The sequence below is a fragment of the Balaenoptera acutorostrata genome, chromosome 16 (genome assembly GCF_949987535.1).
Source record: "Balaenoptera acutorostrata chromosome 16, mBalAcu1.1, whole genome shotgun sequence".
In the NCBI taxonomy this organism is placed as follows: Eukaryota; Metazoa; Chordata; class Mammalia; order Artiodactyla; family Balaenopteridae; genus Balaenoptera; species Balaenoptera acutorostrata.
Window position 1 is genome coordinate 53,464,847 of NC_080079.1, and position 12,822 is coordinate 53,477,668.

At 42.9% G+C, this 12,822-nt stretch overlaps 1 pseudogene; it reads left to right on the forward strand.

Moving 5' to 3' along the window:
* Window positions 1-308: 308 nt before the first annotated feature.
* LOC103011810 (serine/threonine-protein kinase MARK2-like) overlaps window positions 309-12,822 on the forward strand; it is a 138,623-nt pseudogene continuing 126,109 nt past the window's right edge.

Consider the following 12,822-nt stretch of genomic DNA (forward strand, 5'->3'; position numbering starts at 1 on the left):
TGACAAATGTATACATTCTTGTACCCACCAAAGTAATTAAGATATAACCATTTCCATCATCCTAAAAGGAGGACCAGTGTCATCTGAGGTGGCCTTGGAAGGAAAGAGGCTGAGAGATCTCATGACCTGTGTTGCTTGATCTCCCCTCTCACCTTAACATTTGCCATGAGGCAGCCATCCTGGCGCCTCCTACTTCCCCCTTCAGCTACTGTCTCTCCTACTCGGCCCTTGCAAGAGCCCAGTCCCTTGGGTCCCTCCGTGGGTTCTGAGTTGCTCCAGAGCCCTGGCTCTGAGCCGTCTGCCCTCCCATGACCCCTGGTGGAAAGGGCCGGCTGATGCAGACACAGAGGACCAAAGATACCACGCACGGCCTGACTCCAAGGAACCTGCAGACCCTGTGCCCGGCGGGTACCAGCTCTGCCCGCTCAAGCATCAGCGATCACGAAGATTCCCCATGCCGGGCGGAGCCCATCTGGTGCCACACACCTGCTGGAGTCGGAAGTTCGAAGCGCTGGTGAGTCCAGCTGAGGTGTCATGGCTGGACTATTCAAAAAAGTTGGTGCTATTTGCTGACAATTGCAAGATGACCAGCCACTCAGGAATGGGGAAGAGACCTCTTTCAGACCACAGATGGACTCCTTCTGCCTTGTGAGCTGCCAAACCCCTCTATGAAGCCCAAGCTATCCAGTCATGTCCCCCCGCCCAAGTCCTGACAAAAGTAGACTGAGCCTGGGCCTCTAGGAAATTGCTAGAAAGGAATAGCAAAAGAAGAGGACAGTCAGACAAGTGGTCCCCCATAGCAATGAGTAGGTACCAGCTACACCCAAGCTCCTGGAGAGCACTAGGCCTCTGAAGGGAAACCTCAGTTCCAAGCTCCCAGAAGAAACAGCTTGAGTAATAAATCCCAGATGTCTAGTAACTCCTCCCCCAAGATCCCCTGCCATCACCATCTCATTACAGCCCTGCCAGAAGTGTCCTGTGTGTTTGCAGGAACGATCCAGGGGCAGCAGGGCTTTCTGGCTAGTTGCATCTAGCTCCCTGCTGCCCAAGAGGTGGACAGGAAGTGCTGAATAAAGGCCAAGCCATTGGCCCAGTTCTCTGGCCTCACTGATGCCAGGGAAGAGGACACAGGGAGAAGAGTTGCCAGGGACTCTGTCCAGCAGGAATCCTCCACCCGTTATCTTCCAGCTGAAGGTCCTGGAAATGGAAAATTTCATTGTCACTGGTGCTGCCTCGGCTGCTGCTGCTGCCGGTGGTGCCACTTTGTGAGATCAAGGTGACCTATACTCCTCTCCTTCCCCCACCCCCCGAAGCTTCCTTGTATAGTCATTGGTGGAGACCTAGGCTTGGAGAAGAAAGCTGAGCACCAGTGGAACCACAGGGTCCTAGACAATCAAACTAAAGCCCCTTCTGACTGCAGTGCCACTCAGCCTGTCTTTTCTTTCTCCCTGCCTGCACCGGGGGCTGCAGACTTCCTGCCCTCACCCACTTCCTTTGCAGATCCTGGCCGCAGCCACATTACCTGTCACTGACTTGGCTCAACTGCCTGCCTGGCACCCAATCCTGTCTGCTCTGGTACCTTCCCTCACACCAGATATCGATTGTGAAATGAGGTGCACAATTCCTAACTCCCCTTCTATTGCTTTTCCTGTGGAATCTCTTTCTCTCTTCAGGGCCTTCCCTAATTTGGGATTCTCCTTAGAAATGAGTACCGAGTGGCCCTTTGCATCCCATCCCCTCAGCATAGCCACCGTGTCTTCTACTTCTGACCTCCCCTCACCTCCTACCACCTCAGCCCTCTTCTTCAGGCCTTCCTTCTGCAGAATGGGGGTCACCTGTGCCTATGTGTGTGGATTCTCCTCCCTTGGTCTTCTAGACCCCTCCTCCAGCCTCCCATCAGCACCCTGTCTTCCCCGTCAAGCTCATCTCTGCTTTCCCAGTCACTTGCACCTTCGCAGCCAGTACATCTGACTTGTCCAGCCCTCCTCCTTTGGACTTTGGTACAGCCGACCTGGACACCACTTCGCCATCCCAGGCTTTCATCTTCGGATCTCTGCTGGCTCGGAGGTGAGCTCCCTCCCATTTGTCCAGGCCCATTGCACTGTGGAGCAGATATCCCCAGCCTACCTGCATTTGTGGTCAGCAGTCCACCCCAAATTTCAACCTCCCTTCTGGCCCACTTTGGGTGCCCCTGATGGGCAGTAGCCAGGAGCTTCTCTCCTCAGTGCCTCTGTATGTACTGGCTTCTCCATCACTGCTTCCCCAGCTGCCTCCACTCCAGTAGCCAACACCTTTGCATCCAAGCTTGCCTTTGGCTCTGATGAAATACGGATATGGATACCACACTCCATTCCCTGGCTGCCATCTCGCAGGGGTCTTCCCTTGCTTCCAGTGAGAACTTCTTTCCATTTTCCATGGCACTTGCTTGTTCTGAGAACATGCTGCCCAGTGGCTGTGCTGCTTCAGCACTAGTCTTCACCAGCTGCCTGCGCAGTCAGCGACCTAAATGCAAATTTCAACCTTTCCTTTGACCCAAGAGAAACCACTCAGCTCATATTTAGGTGTCCTGATGGGCCTCAGCCTGAAACCACCAACTGTGACAGCTCTTTCCCTTTTGGAATTTCTGCAGCCTCAGCACAAACTCCAGACTTAACCTCTCTTGCAGCCCAGCCACCCACTAGCAGCACAGTTCTGTCATTTTCTTGACCTCCCTATGTTACACTTTTGGCATCCCTGTTAGTACCCAGCTGGCCTTTTGTGACACTCCAAGTGTTTTCCTCATTGGTGCAGCCACTACTTTTGGTTTTGGAGCTGCCATCAAAATACCCAGCACTGGGGGGCAGAAGGTAACCTTTAGCCAACACCACTGTACACACATCTACTTTTATGGGACTTGTAGCCCCTATGAGTAGCAGCAGCTTTGGGATCAGTGTGGCTGCCTTGGGTCCCAGGTCCATGTCTGGAGCACTTAGCTTGATGCAGAACTGAGAGAGACACCCTGTACCACTGCTCGTGTTGGGAAAGGCTTGATCTGAGCATCAGGGTCCTGCACTGGTTGCAGTTGGAGAGGCCATCTCTATGGAAAGCAAATCTGTCTCAGGAGAGACTTTCCTTCCTGCCTATGGTCAGAGCACTTTGGGTTCTCCTCTCATCTCCCCATGACCATCCAGAGAACACCTGCTACTCTCAGAGGAGACAGTACCACTGAAGAGAAACATGTTCTAGGAGACAGTTCTGTTCCTCCTTGTGGTCACAAGATCACCTGTGGCCCTTCTGGTCAGAACACATCTGTTATCAGAGGAGCGAACACCATATTGGTATTTGGAGATACTTCTCTTCCTGCCTTTTGTCAGAACACCTGGGGACTTCCTGGCCACTGCACATCTGATGAATTCAAGGGCCTGCCACCATACCTGTGCTTGGAGTCAATACTCTCCTTGCCTACAGTCAGAGCACCTGGGCCTACCTGTCCAGAACACAGGTGGTGCAATAAGAGGGGAGAGCACCATACCTGTGCTTGGAGATGCTTCTGGTCCCATCTTCATTCATAGTACCTGAGGCTCACCTGTCCAGAGTATTTGTGGTGCAGTGGGAATTGGTAGCATCATACCTCTGATTGGAGGCCACTGTGCTCCTGCCTTCTTCTGTCAGAGCATTTGAGACCCACGTGTCCAGATCACAGATGGTGCAATAGGAAGGGCCAGTATTATATCTGTGCCTGGAGACACCATTCACGCGTGTATTCAGAATACAGGGGAGCAATAGCCAGAGCACATCTGCTTCAGTCAGAGGGGAAAATGCCCTGCGGTTTTAGGGAGACACTTCTAGTCTCACCTTGTCAGAACACCAGAAATCCACCCATCCAGAGTACCCTCCTTTGACTTTGGAGAAGCCAGCTCCACTGAGAAAATACCTATGTTTGGAAGCACTTCTGCCACTACCTTTGGTCAGAGCAATTATGCCTCTGGTATGCGCACAGCAAGCAGCAGTCTTGCTTTCAAGCTACCTTTATCCCTTGCCCAGGGCTTCATTGGAGACAAGTTTTAGGCCTCCAACCCATTCATTTGTTTCTAGTGCAATATCTAGGATCTCATTAACTAAGCGGGAGAGGCTTCCTTTAGAAATGGCAGGTCACCATGGGACCCCACAAATGGACCTTGTTCTGCTGGACAGGGTCTTAATACCTTTTGGCTATGTCAAGCAAAGTTTACCTGCCTTTTATCTTCCTAAAGTAAGCTGAGGCCCAATGCCTTAGGATATGTGTGTGTATAAGATATATGTGTGTTAGAGGGAGTGGGGCAGATGAGGCCGGCCAGATGTCAACACACTGGACTTGACATTCCACTGTGTAGAATAGAAAAGAGCTCTGTACGTATCATCAACCAAGCCATTCTTGGTTTTGACTGTTAGCCTGGCAGACTCAAGCTCTGGGCCAGAGCTGGCAGGATACTCACTGCTGCCTCTAGCTTCCCCTTTCCCATTTGCCTCAATGGGCTCTTATCTTTCTTTTCCCAACTATATGTACATAAAGTCTTGTTCTTATTAATTTGTCCTCTTGTTCACATGTATTTTGCTCTTTGACTCAACTAGAGAAATAATTGATTTGTGTGAGTGGTCGCATGCTGAGCCAGTCTGCACTGTGCAAAGTTTTCTGGGCCCAGTAACTAAGATGTGGAAGTCCCCATGCTTTGTGACCATGCGTGCTGACATCTGCTGTCTCTATTTTCAAGTATCGGGATGGCAGCCCAGGAGGAAGTGAGGTGTGGAGGAGGGAGAGAAGAGGTGGTCACTCCCACCTCTCCCCTCTTTGCTTCTCCCTCACCATTCTCACCTCACTCTAGGTTAGACTGTTCCTGATATGGGTTAGGAAACCACAGTTTGCAATTTTAGTCTTTGTGAAATGTTTAAACGTATTTTTTTTCTTTAATTAAACTTAAGCCAATGCCCACACATTCCAACCTTAACCAACAAAGATGGGCTTAGCATCTAGGCTCTTGGCCTGGAGGGACAAAAGAGGAAAGAGCCCATACCTGCTCTGTAATGATTGAAAACTTTAAGTCTTGGATGTTACGTGTTACTTAGAAGCTGTTATCATGCTGCTTTAAATGTCAGAAAATACCTGGACAAGGCCTATTTGGGGGGGAAAAAAAAAAACCCAAACCAAGAAACAAACAAATGAAAACCTGTCTCGCTCTAGTCCAAACCATTAAAATATTGAATTGCAGGAATTACAGTTTCAGCCAGATATAGCTGACCCTAGAGTTATGCTGTGTCTCCACTGGACCTAACTGCTGAAAGCACAATCTTTCTAAGCTATTTACAACTCACGAGAACCAGCTTAAGATGGGGGAAAGAGACATATACATATATATATATATGTACACACATACATACATATCGTTTTATTCATTTCTTCAGTGAAGACTCAGGACCCCTGACCCTGTTCTAATCTCTGGTGACATAGAGTTGAAAGACATCTCTGGCCTCTGAGGAATTTATGATGTAGTGGAGGAGACAGATGAATAATCAAAGACTACAACTGGGGGACTTCCCTGGTGGCGCAGTGGTTAAGAATCCGCCTGCCAATGCAGTGGACACGGGTTCGAGCCCCGGTCTGGGAAGGCCCCACATGCCGCGGAGCAGCTAAGCCCGTGTGCCAAAACTGCTGAGCCTGAGCTCTAGAGCCTGCAAGCCACAACTACTGAGCCCACGTGCCACAACTACCGAAGCCTGCGCACCTAGAGCCCGTGCTCCGCAACAAGAGAAACCACCGTAGTGAGAAGCCTGCACACCACAACAAAGAGTAGCCCCCACTCGCTGCAACTAGAGAAAGCCCACGCGCAGCAACGAAGACCCAGAGCAGCCAAAAATAAATACATAAGTTTATAAAACAAACAAACAAACAAAACAATTGGGGGCATAAGTGGTAGGGTTGTGAGAGGAGAGAAGACGGACACAAAAGTAAGCCTGGGGAGATAAAACTTGAATCATGCCTTAAAGAAGAGGAAACAGCCTAGTGGAGAAAGGCTATTTCCAGGTGAAGTAGAAGGTATGAGCAAAGTCAGGGAAGGAAGAAAGATCATGAGCCAGTGGGACACCAGACAGGTAATCAGGTGTGGCTGGAGAGGGAAACCAAGGCTGAGAAATGCAGGGAGAACAGAGGCAGATCACAGACAAAGTTATATACCAAGATGGGGGATTTGTCCATTATGCTGACAGTGTAGGGTATCGTGACAGGGTTGTAAGCAAAATGTGACAAGATTATATGTAGGCTGTAGAAATATTTCTGGGACTGATAATAGTGCCAAATTTATTTAGTTGTTGTGAGAATTTAATTAATTATTATATATAAGGCACTTAGAACACTGCCTGACACATGAAAGGTGAAATATAGGCATTTGCCATTTCATTACAAAATGTTAATAATTCATAGAAATTACTAACATATGTTTTGTTAATATATAATCCCTTCAAAATTGGTATGATGATGCCAGTAAAGATTTAATCATCAGCTAGCTGAGAAGGTTTGTTGGGAAAATAAGTAGTTGATCTTTATCACTTTCTTTTCTATAATTACCAACTCCATTTGGCTCTCTAGGGAACAGATTAATTAATATTATGAAGAGGTAGCAAAGAACTGAATATTATACTCTGAAATGCTTGTCATATGGAGAACACGTCCAGCTGAATTTGTACATGAAGTATGAAGAAAACTTGCCCTCAAGCGCATCTGAAATGGACCCCAGTGTGGTATCATGAGGTGTCAAAGAGTGGAGCGCCCACAGTGTGGAAGCTGGGGCAGTGGCAGTGGGTTTAATCACTTCTTATCCAGGAAAGCCTTGTTAACAGAGCTACATGCTTTTCACTGAAAGGTCAAGTGCAGACAGACAGATTTGACAGAAAACAGTGATTCCACATGAAAAGCCTGGAGGAGAAATGTCTGTCACGTCTCCTATTGGTTGCCAGCAGATGTCTGGGGCTGCAGTGACATGTCTTTTTAGGCATTGCAGAGCTGAGCTACAGACTGGGCTCAGGAGGGGTCCTTCTGGGTGAGAGGGTGGGATAGGTTAAAGGCCGAGAACAACTTTTGTTTTTAGTTCAATAAATGAACATGTGCTGTTCCCACTCCATCTTTTCCCTCAGGGATCACTGATAAAATGAAGAAAGAATGTAAAAATAGGGGGCCGTCATGGTGGGAGTGAGACCCAGGACAGAGCCCTTGGTGGGTGATATGATAGAACTAGTTTTCTATTGCTTCTTCTAGGAGTCCTTTCTACCTTTTTCTTCAGAACAGTAGGATGGTGCTTTATCTAAGTGGTGTCTCTGCTGAATTATATTGTCAGGCCTAGTTCATTGGAATAGAGGAGCAATATGGTAGCTAGTCTGCAAAGACAGCCTTCCAGTGAATCATGCCATCCAGTATCCATGCTCTTTAGTCCCTCCTACTCTGTTGACTTGAAGCAAAGGAGATGGAGCTCTCAGTCAGAAGCTGCAGTGGTAACGAAATTGAGGCACTAAAGCAGAAGACCAAAGTGACATAAGAAAAGGTGTGAGATTGAAAGCACCGTTGTCACAGGAAACCAGAACAATACACAAGTCTAGGCCTATCAGTTCAGGTGAATCACATGAATATGAGATTCTGCAACATAGTGGCCTTTTTGTATATGTCTTAGAGTAGAGCTTCTCAAAGTACAGTATCAGCATCACCTGGGTACGTACTAGAAATGCAAAATTTGGGGTCACACCCTGAAGCTACTGAATCACATACTCTGGGAGTGGGGCAGGCGTTTAACAAGACTTCAAGTGAGTCTGATACGCATTGAAGTTTAAGAACCAGTGGCTTAGATATTTGTTACTCAAAGTGTGATCCACATAGTTTGTTAAAAATGAAGACTTAATCTGAATTATAATCTGCTTGTTAACAGTATTCTCAGATAATTCCCATGCACTTAATGTTTGAGAAGCATTGGCTTAGAATGTTCATGCCAGACTATAGGTAGTACTTTCATTTGCAGAGTAGGCAATGTGGAGAACCTAGATGTGTTCCCATCTAAAGAGGTTCTGGCCCTGATCAGAACTGAGCCCTCATTGAGTTAGTGCTTGAATCTCCAGTCTAAAAACCTTACCTAGAAAGACCTACAGTCTCTACAATTCCTGGGATATAAGCCAGGCTCAGCCTTGGAACATTGGAATGGCCTGAAGATGCCTGAGCAATAATGTCTTTCCAACCAGAGGGAGAAAGCTCCTTGCTGCTGGACTCAGGTATAGCCTTCAGGTAATAAGTGAGGCTTCTTAGCAAGGATTCTCAACAATACCTCAGGAGTTGGCTCAGAGACTAGCAAGTCAGGGAAATACCTCTTTTCCCATTGTGTGGGCCTTTCTTACAGTCTTTTTTATCAGTGAGGGCAACCCCTTTTGCTGTGGGTCATTTGCTGAGGTCTGTTACCTGTGGGGCATTATGCTCTTTCTTTATAAGACTCATAGCCTTGTTCTATATAACCATTCTATGTTGTTGGCACTATTTATTAACTGATTAATTTATATAAGGTTTAAGAGCTTGTCCACATTCTCACCATGAGAAGCAGCTTTTTTAGGCTCTCTCATCTTTTGATACAACTTGCAGGTCTTTTCATCATTAGGTGACTCAGGGTGACTGTAGCAGCATCTTGCCTAGAAGATAGGACAGGATGGGCTTTTTTTGTTAAGATGTTTTATTATCCTCTCCAGGTACATCTAAAAAGAAAAAAAATGATCTATAACCCTCTCGCGATGCATCTGATAGGCCTTCAGATTGGTACATTCTGACAACTACATAGGTTTTTGAAAAATAACTTTTAAGTCTTTATTTTGGGAAGGAAAGTGATGGGGAGGCAGCACAGAATAGGAAGAAAGCATTGAGTTTGGAGTCCAGCTTTGAGCTATGTCCCAGTTTCTCAATTTATTAGAAGAGTGGCAATGGTCATGGTCAAGGTCAAGTTTAACACCTTTTAGCCTCAGATTTTTTTTACACAAAATGCCTGACACATAATAGACCCTAAATTAATGTTAGCCCCCTTCCTATAATTTTTCCTCTAGCATGGGCCCTGGAGCAGAAATGTGGTAATAACTTCAGCTTGACCTCATTCTTTCATAACAAATTGTTGAGCTCAAGTAGCCAAGGGACTTAGGATGACAACACTTTCTCTTAATATAGTTTTTCACGGTGTATAGTGGCACTTACACATTTGCTTATTCTTCTATTCATTTGTTCATTCAATTTCTATGAAGTAAACTGTAGTAGACTCAGTGATATAATGGTAAGCAAAGATAGACTCCAGTGAGGTACAATCAGGAGGACTGGCAGACATTTAGCAAATAATCATAGAACATGTATAATTTTAAACTGAGATAAATATGGTAAAGATGTTTAAAATGCTCTAAAGATGTATAACACAGGGATCTGATCTTGTCTGGGAAGTAAGAGAAGGCTTCCCTGAGAGAGTGACATATGACCTGAAGAATAAAGAATAATTAAGAGTTAAAACATAACTAGACCCATAGTAGAAAAGAAAAAATAGGAAAAAGTTTCATGACCTTGGGTAGGCAAGAATTCTTAGATATAAGACAAAAATTGTAATTGATAAAAGAAAAAAATGATTAAATGGATATCATCAACATTTAAACCTTTGCTTTTTTAAAGATCCTGTTGAGAAAAAAAGAAAGTCATGGACTGAGAAAAATATTTGAAATATATATCAGAATATATTAAGAACTCTCAAATCTGAAAAATGAGAAAATAACTCAATTTTTTAAATGGGCAAAATATTTGGAGAGACACTTCATCAAAAAAGGGATATAAGTGGCAAGTGAGCATATTAAGTGTTCAAAATTATTAGTAATTAAAGAAATTCAAATTAAAAGCACAGGTGCGGGTTAGAATACAGAGCCATAGGAAGTCCTTTACACCTTGCTGGTGGGAATAAAAAATGGTACACTCAGGAAAAGTTTGACAGTTTCTTATAGAGTTCAACCTACACCTACCATATGGCCAAGCAATTCTACTTCTAGATAATTATACTAGGGAAATGAAAACTCATGTTCGCACAAAAACCTGTATACAAATGTTTTTAGATGTTTTTAGTAGCATTACACATAATCACCAAACACTGAAACAACCCAAATGACCTTCAGTAAATAAGTGGATAAACGAATTGTGGTACAACCTACAATGAAAATATTGCCCAGTGGCAAAAATGAAGAAACTACTGATACACAGGACAACCTGGCTGAATCTTCAATGCATTATGCTCAATAAATCCAGTCTCAAAATGTTACACAACATATGATTACATTTATATGATATTCTGGAATTGTCAAAGAGAATATATTCTGACGTACATTTCTAAGAATTAAAATAAGACAAGTGTGGTGAGACTGTAGAAATAGGAAAGAGGTACAAAATAAGAAAAGTCAATATAGAGCTGAATACTAATAAATGACCATTTTTAAACTTTTACTCTGTGCTGAACAGTTTACCTGGATTATCTCATTTAATCCCTACCAAGGAAGTTTCAAAATGATTACAACCTATAATAAAAATTATTATTTTACACATGAAGAAACTGAGGCTAAGAGAAATGAAATAACAAGTTTATCAAATTGAGGGCTGGTAAGTAGGGAAACTAGGGTTTTAACCCAATAGTCAGGCTTCAGAGTTGGCTCTTTTAAACACTGTTCTATATTGTCATGCATGTAGGTCTTGATGAAGGTCATATTTTGATCTGAAAGTAAATAGAATCTGTGGAAAGGCTTTATGCATGCCCATCATGTTATCAAATTTCCATTTTTTTTGAAGATCACTTCAACTACAATTTGGAGTATAGACTGATGGAGATGGGGCTTGATGGGTAGTATAGAGTAGGGCATGGATTACATGGCTGTTATAGAATGAATTGTGTTCCCTCCAAATTCATATATTGAAGCCCTAACCCCTATTAACTCAGAATGTAACTATATTTGGAGATAGGACCTTTAAAGAGATGATTAAGTTAAAATGAGACCATTCGAGTGGGCCCTAAGTTGATCTGATGATGTCCTTGTTAGAAGAGGAAATTTGGACACAAAATGAGACGCTAGGGATGTGTGTGCACAGAGGGAAGACCATGTGAGGACACAGTGAGAAGGCAGCCATCTGTAAGGCAAGGAGAGAAGCATGAGGAGAAACCAAACTACTGACATCTTCATCTTGGACTTCTAGCCTCCAGAACTATGAGCAAATTTCTGTTGCTTAATCCACTCAATCTGTGGTAATTTGTTATGGCAGCTCAAGCAAACTAGTAATATTAACAGATATAGTGTGTATAAAAATAATACTACAAAAGGTAGCAAAGAGAATAGAGCCATATAGGAGTAGCATTTCTTTATATCACTTGCATTAAGCTAGTATAAATCTGAAACTGAGTTTGAGAAAATGCACATGGTAAATCCTAGAGCAATCACTAATAAAGAACACACAAACTATAGTGTAACCACCATTAATTAAATTAAAACATTATATTAGAAAATATTCACTTAATGAAAAATAAGGCAGTAAAGGAGGGAAAAAATCACATAATCTTCTATATAGAAAATCCTAAGGAAGCCACTGAAAAACTTCTAGAATTAAAAAATGAGTTCAGCAAGATTGCAGGATATAAGATTAGTACACAAAATCAGTTATCAGTTGTATTTCTGTATGCTTGCAATTCTGAAAATAAAATTAAGAAAGCAATTATATTCACAATATCATCAAAATGAATAGAATACTTAGGATTAAAGTTAACAAAGGAAGTGCAAAACTTATGCTCTGAGCACTACAGAACATTGAAAGAAATTAAAGAAGGTCTAAAAAATAGAAAACATTTATGTTCATGGATGGGAAGACTTAATATTGTTAGTATGGCAATACTCCCCCAACCAATTTACAGATTCAACACAATCTCTATCAGAATCTCAGCTGATTTCTTTGTAGAAATTTCAAAGCTGATTTTAAAATTCTTATAGAATTACAAGGGACCAAGTATAGCCAAAACCATCTTGAAAAAGAAGAACAAAGCGGGAGGACTCACACTTCTGTGATTTCAAAACTTTCTATCAATACAAAGCAATGATAATCAGGACAGTTTGGGACAGACAGACATACAGATCAAAGGAATAGAATTGAGAGTCCAAAAATAAACTCATAAATCTGTGGTCATCTGATCTTCAACAAGCATGCCAAGACTATTAATGAGAAAAGGCTATTTATATTGTCTCATCAGCAAACAGAGCTGGGGCAACTGGATAACCACACAGAAAAGAATGAAGTTGGACTTTACCTCACATGATATATACAAATTCACTCAAAACAGATTAAGAACTAAATATGAGAACTAAAACTATAGAACTTTTAGAAGAAAATATAGGGATAAATATTCATGTTTTTGAATTTCGCAAAGGATTCTTTGATATGACATCAAAAATGTGGGCATCAAAAAATAGTTAAGTTGGACTTCATCAATATTAAAAATTTTGTGCTTCAAATGACATTATTAAGAATGTGAAAAATGAAACCTCAGAATGGGAGAAATTATTTTCAATTATGTGCTAATAATGGACTTGTATCTAGGATAGATAATGAACTTTTACAACTCACTAATAGAAAGACAAATAACCCAACTGAAAATTTTCAAAACACCTGAAAAGGAAGATGTTTCTCCAAGGAAGATATAAAAATGGCAAATAAGCACATAAAAAGATGTTCATTATCATTAGTCTGCAAATCAAAATCACAGTGCAATACCACTTTACAACCACTAGGATAAG